Raw genomic sequence first — 6,751 nt, 5'->3', positions numbered from 1 at the left:
GGGAATAAGAGCTGTTTCAAAAATAAAGAAGTGTTGGTTGGTGGATCAGATACACCTTAAATTGAACATAACATTGTTAACAATCCATTATGTGTCAATAAGTATTTGATGAGTTTTTTTGGTCATTACTAAAGTACCTACGAGGGTACCCAGGTCTCGTTGGCTGTAGCTCATTGCAGGGGCTCCATTTAGCCAGCTAGATATTTTTCGGGCATCGGTGAGATCCCATCGAAGTCTTAGGGTCACGTCTTCGAACAGTACACACATAGCGATCATCCCCACAGAAGTGAGCGCCAATTTGCCATTTGAGGGCATTTGTCAGTGAGCTCCAAAAACTGTTGCCGAGTAGAAAATTAGGGCTAAAGTCATGTAGTATGAACTTGGCATAAAACACCACTGTGCAATGCATAAAGATAAAAAATGTGTGCATTTTCCATTTGTCCTTTTCCTACTGAAAAAAGGAATCTATCACATTCCCCCAGATCAGAAGTGGACTGATTTGCTGTAGTTTTTAAAAATGCGTTTGGAAGCGGTGAGATGTGTGACAGACTAAATAAGAGGATTAAATGTCTCGGGTGACATTTTTTTGGAGCGCGCTCATACAGGCCTTCGTCATTATTCTGACCCACATCCATACATTAAACTGCAGGACCCATCCACAGATTCCCTGATAAAATGATCGCTGAGGGCTCTTAACAAAACAACCCTCCATTAGCTCAAATACCCAACTCCTCAACGTTGACCCCCCCAACTTTAAACGCTGCTTTAATGACATCGTTCACAAACGGAGCTCTTTGTGCTGGGACTCGCCGCTGTGTTGCTGTAATGGAGAGCAGCTTTCCAGGGTTGCTCTGTTTTTTTAGCCTCAGCGTTATCTTCAGAGGCTGAGGGTTGATGATTGGTTGGACGGGGGGGTTTGTGCATGCTTTAGAGGTCAGAGGTCAACAAGGTAGTTAGGCACTGATGAAGTAGAGGTGAAAAAGTTTGTTGCTGGTCTCAGAAAAGAAGATCTTGAGAGGCCCTTAAAGATTGAAGAAGCATTTTGTTGTTTTCACATGTTGTAGTCAATTGAGAAGCAATCCTGCTGATTATTTTCATTAGTTTTAAGATTAACTTCCTTCCTTCCAGGCAGCCATTGGTTTCACTTCATTTCTATGAAGTCAACTTGAAAGCTGCTGCAGAGATAGACAAATATTAACAGTATATGCTCTTATTTTGAAGTATACACAAAGTCTTCCTTTCTCCTCGCTCAGCATCATGGTGGCTTTCCAGGCTGAGAGGAAGATTTGTTCTTTTTTTCTTGGTGTTGTGACGTTCAACCTCCTCAGCTGCTTGAATTTCTGCTGTTCTTCAAAGTTCAGCCTCCAGGTGCTCAGAGCACGTGCTGCCTCTGTTGGACTCATCAGAAGAAGAAAAAGACGCTCATTGACATTCAGATCAAAGAGAGCTGGAGATAATGTGACCATGAAGGCATCATTTACTGCTCATTCAGCCGTTATCAGGAGGCAGAGACACCCAGCTGCCAGATGAAAGGACGACTCTCAACGTCCAAAGGAAAGTTGATAAGACAATATTTAGATAAAGACTTATCAGATTGATGTTCATGCAGGTGGATGAACTCTGCTGCTGACAGTGAATCAGAACATGACTAACAGTCAGATAAGGTGTTTGTGGTGGGATTTATGGAAGTTACAGCTGGATGTGAAGATGTCTGAACTGTAGGAAGAGATACTTTTAACAGCGTGAAGGGAGAGCTGTGGCATTTAACATGCCTATGACTTATGGGAAATGGTGTTCATTAAACTACATCATGATGCCAATTTGTAAAAAGTCTGAATTCATTGTCTGTCTGCAAGATGACAAGCAAACAACTTTTACAATTTCTGAATGGAGTCTCTATCGATTAGGGCTATTTGCTCATTTGGATCCCAGTAAAGTAAAACCGAACATAAACATAGTACGTGCAAAATATGAATAATGATAAAAGCAAGTACTGCACGTCAAGAAGCAAAAATAGAAGATTAACAATAATATATGAAAGAATCTTATAAAGACAATAAAAGACAATAGATAACTTTACCATGTAACATTAATGTAATCTGTAGGGGTGGGGGTATATGAGTCAGTGTCAGTAGGGGTCCCAGGACTTGTTGATGAGGCCAGGTGCAGATTGAAAGAAACTGTTCTTGTGATGTGAGGTTTTGGTCCTGATGGGGCTCGGTAAGTCCACTACCAGCTCTACTTTCTTTCGAGCGTTTAGCTCTAGGTTGTCCTGGCTGCATCAGGTCACCTACCTGTAGCTGGACTCATCTTCATCAGAGTTGCTGGTTTAACTGGTGGCTAAATGAACGGCTTCTTCTTCAGCTCCCTGTGCTCCCTCCACTCTACCCAGTCCTCCTCATACAACACACTGCACAGCCCTGCTATATATGCACATTCTTTTGCTCAAATTGACTATGTTCAGCTTCCTTGAAAATATATATTTTACCTCTTTGCACTGACTTTGTATGTAATTTCAGTGCATAAAAAATGTGCTTGTCTTTCTATGTGAACATGCCATTATTATGAGAGATCCCTCCAGTTTTATGTTGTGTTTGGTCCTCAGGGTTCCTAAAGTCTCATTATTCAGACTTTGGCTGTTTCACAAACATCTTTCAGATCTGAACCTGAACTCTTGGACCTGCAGCAGAAACCCTGCAGCTTGTTTTCGTCCGTCTCTCTCTGGATGAGTCAAGGTCTCGCTCTGGAACAGAGATCTCTTTACTTGAACGTCACCAAAACACAGAGCAGCTAAGAAGTGACAGTTTTACAGATCACAGCTGTGTGACTGTGACACTTTGAGCTCCAAATAAAGACGAGATGTCTTCAGATTTGAGGATTCTTGGTCCAAAATGAGAAGTGCTGTTTGAACAAAGTGGCGCCTACTCTTACAAAATGACAGCACAAAATTAAAGCAATGACTGGATGTTTGTGTTGGAAAGAAGGAAGATCGAGTTTACAGCTCTTCAGTCTGACACATTCAACACAATCCAGCAGTTATTTTGTGGTTATGAACCTGGATGACGGGCCCGACTCAGTCTTTGTTCTATATGTAGGAGGGGTGGGGGGCCGTCTGCATGCAGAGTGTCTCATAATCAGTCCATAGCCGTAGGAGTTAGAAATAGTTGGTATTTATTGATATGATTTTGTATTATTTAAGGACCAGTGTGTAGGATGTAGTGGCGTGTTGTGGTGAAGTCAAAGTGTGTAGGACAAGCTCCAGTGGCTGCCAAAAACGCAAAAGGCCCAGTCTACAGACACTTGAAAAATCACTTCATGCTTCATTTATTCAGTTATTAGCAGTGTTGCGGTCGCTACTCCAAAAAGTAATGTATTAGACATTACTTGTTAGTTTATAATGAAGTAATGCATTACTTTACTTAAAGGACCAGTGAGTAGATTTAGTGGATTCTAGTGGTGAAGTTGCAGATTGCAACCATTTTAATACAGCTCTCCTTCCAAAAGTGTAGGAGAAACTACAGAGACTGCAACAAAATGCCCTATCTAGAGCCAGTGTTTGATTTGTCCTTTCTTGGCTACTGTAGAAACATGGTGGTTCAACATGGCGCACTCCGCAGAACATTTTTTAAGACTCATCATAATGATTCATCCCACCTGCTTCATCCCACCTCTCCCTTTCAGAAGAAAGAAATCAGAAAAGAAAGAAAAATAATTGGTCTCTTCTTCAATTACAATTACAATTACAATTACATTATGTTTTGGAAAGTATATAACAAACAAATATTTAACTGAAGGTATAAGTCATGTGTCATGTGGGTCTCCTCAGTTCTATCATATAGTCAAAGAGGGACTGCCATATCTGTTTAAACCTACTTGCTTTTCCTAGCAAATCCTATTTTCTCCATGTATAAAGTACTAGAGAACTCTGTCAGCCAGGTTTAAAAACAGGAGATATCTCTTTGTTCCAGACCTTAATGATTTTCTTTTACTTTAACCATTACACATGAGTTTTCCAGTCACTTCTAGCTGTTGACCAGCCATGGCAGTTTCTGGATTGGGAGGGACAATGATTCTTATATTCAGTTTATTATACACTAATGATGTTGCTTTATGTCTTACTTTTCTTACCTGGAAAAACTATTGTGCTCTGCTGCAACAACTTCAAGCAGGCTCTATGGGATTTCTAAAGGCATTCTCAACTCCAGGAAATTACAATCATTCATCACCTTGGAATGAGTTAAACATCATCCTCTCGAACAGAGTGAGAGCATCCAAGGAGGATTCTCAGTGATCCAACATAAACATCATTTGATTCACTTTGCTCAACAGCACATGTCTCATCTCAGAACTTCTTGTTGCTAAATATGAAATGTTGATATCAGACAGAGGAGGAGGTTTCGGACGTTCTGACCAACTCCAAATCTGCTGCACATCAGGTAACTGACAAACTGCATGTGATAAGTCTGCTTTTACAATGGGACCACAGGATTTAGTTTTTTCTCAGACTGAATGAGGACAGAGGAGGAAGTATCTGAGATTAAGCTTCATCACATGAAGTAGAAAAGATGAACAGAAAGAGAAAAGCTCTAGTTGATGTGATCGTGCTCCTAAAGCTCAGTCTGACAAGTCAAATTAACCTGAAGGTGAAGATTTCTCTGATGTTGTTCCAGCGCCCTCAAATCCCCAAATTTCCTCTGAGCCCTCTGTTGATGTTTTCAAACTCACCTGGGCATGAAAGTGCTCTAGAGGAGAGAGTGAGCCTGAAGGTGTGTTTGGATACAACCAACTCTGCGTGCATACCCCGTATACCCCGTATGAACAGTCATGTACTGCACACTAGTTAGAGGTCAGAGGTCAGGCTGGTTGTATTGTGCAGAACTTTGACACCAGAGACCAGCGTTCTAACCCACTTCATAACTAAATCAAATAAGTAGGCTCTAATCAGTCACCATTTCATAATTAACATTTCCTCATTATGCTGCTGATTAATCCACATTTGGTGCTCTTGTGAGTATTTAGGGCAGTAAACTATAGTGTGTGTGTGTGTTCACGGTAATAAAGGAACAGTGCAACAAAGTGGCTCATTGATGTGTTTTTAATAGTTTTTGGACAACAATGGAGCTCTACGGTATAGATATAGATATATGTATTATATATAGTGATGACACCATTCTGCACAGTGCTGCCATGTCTAGGCAAACGGTACCTCTTCAACGCTCTAAGTGATGCCCTAATAGACGTTCAGAATGGGTCGAGTGCAACAAGTTGGTTTTAAATATTTCCAAGACAAAGTCCGATATGTTTGGATTCCAACCCTCAACTGGCAATAAGCACAAATACTGAGAACTTCTGAGTGTAACTATTGATGGCCCATTATCGTGGTTTAAATGTACAGGGTGTCTCTCACATAAAAACAGTAACAGCAGATAAAGTAGTGTGTGATCATGGGAGTTGTTGTCTTCACCACCATTGCTATCACTGAGTCAGCTTCTCCCAGTTAGGATTCCTTCAGTGTTCATTGTTCAGAAGATTTCTACCAGGAGCCGAATTATCTGCAGAGGTCTCCTCCCCTCCAAAACAATCAGATTAAAACCAGTAAAAGCATTTAGTAAAGCAGTTTCATCTTAAAAATCAGTGTTTGTCAAACACTGTTTAGGGGACAAAGGATGTCCTGGCAGAGACAGCACGTCATTTTATGCATGAATGTTGAAGAGGAATAAATTATCAGGTGTCATAGTAAAGAGTCCCGTATGAAACCAAAAGTCAACGTTAACTAATATAAAGTTTTTCTTGCTTTACTGTGTAACATATTTAATTTAGTTAGTTAGTGACATAAGTAACATACTTATTTTAACCCAAACCATAATGTTTTCCTAAACCTAACCAAACTGCAACTGTTTCACAATCTGACTATTGTTACCATGACGACAAAGGTCACCTGACTTCATCCTTTAACTGCACATCCAAAACTCATAAAATGTGCCATCTCAAACTATGTTAAATGACACACGGAAAGCATAAAATACATGCAACATACATGCGAAATATGGTTAAAGGGGCATACTTTGTACTTTATATTTTATTTATTCTTATTCTATAGTCTGTAATGTGTTTCTAGTTTTTATTGTTATTTATTAAAATATATTTTTGGTGTGTGTATAGCAGCTCAGGATGAGGTGGGACATCCTGTACACACAACTATGCGTATGTGTATGTTTGTTCCTTTACTGTTGACCCTCAGTGATGTCACAGCTCTCCACAGGAAATGACACCAGAGGAAATGACACAGGGCTTTTCTGAATCAGAGGAGTTTGTTCACATGTAGAAACAATAGATGTATAATTATATTACTGAGATTTTCACTGTGACTCCACCTTGTGTTCTGTCTCTGGATAGCTTAACTCAATCACAAAAAACATTAAAAAAAGAAAACCTGCAGGTATCTGTAAATTTTAGTTTGTGTATTCTCCAATTGAAGGCCATTTTGACGCACAGAGTGAGTCACACTAACAAAGTCTGTTTTTTTCTGATGTTTCAGTTAAAGCTGCAGTGGTAACTTTTATAAAAAAATACTTTTCGTCATTATTGCTGAACTTTTCACTGTGTTCTGACAGTAGTACATGAGAAAGATAATCTGTGAACAAAAATCATGTTCCTCTGACTTGTTCTGGATTGGTTGTCTTCATTCAGGCCTGGTGGATTCTTCGAAATGTCATTAGGAGCACTAGGAGGAACCAGAGGAACCTAATTT

General features: G+C 39.9%; 1 protein-coding gene across 1 annotated transcript in view; it reads left to right on the top strand.

Annotated features, from left to right (window-relative positions):
* Positions 1-6,751, top strand: part of mmrn2a (multimerin 2a) — a 35,979-nt gene that overhangs the window by 2,918 nt on the left and 26,310 nt on the right. The gene's annotated exons all lie outside the window — the stretch shown is intronic.

This window comes from Morone saxatilis, unplaced genomic scaffold (genome assembly GCF_004916995.1).
Source record: "Morone saxatilis isolate NCDOM2014 unplaced genomic scaffold, NCSU_SB_2.0 Contig19, whole genome shotgun sequence".
Taxonomy (NCBI): Eukaryota; Metazoa; Chordata; class Actinopteri; family Moronidae; genus Morone; species Morone saxatilis.
The sequence above is the reverse complement of the archived record's forward strand: the minus strand, read 5'-3'. Positions and strand labels throughout refer to the sequence as shown.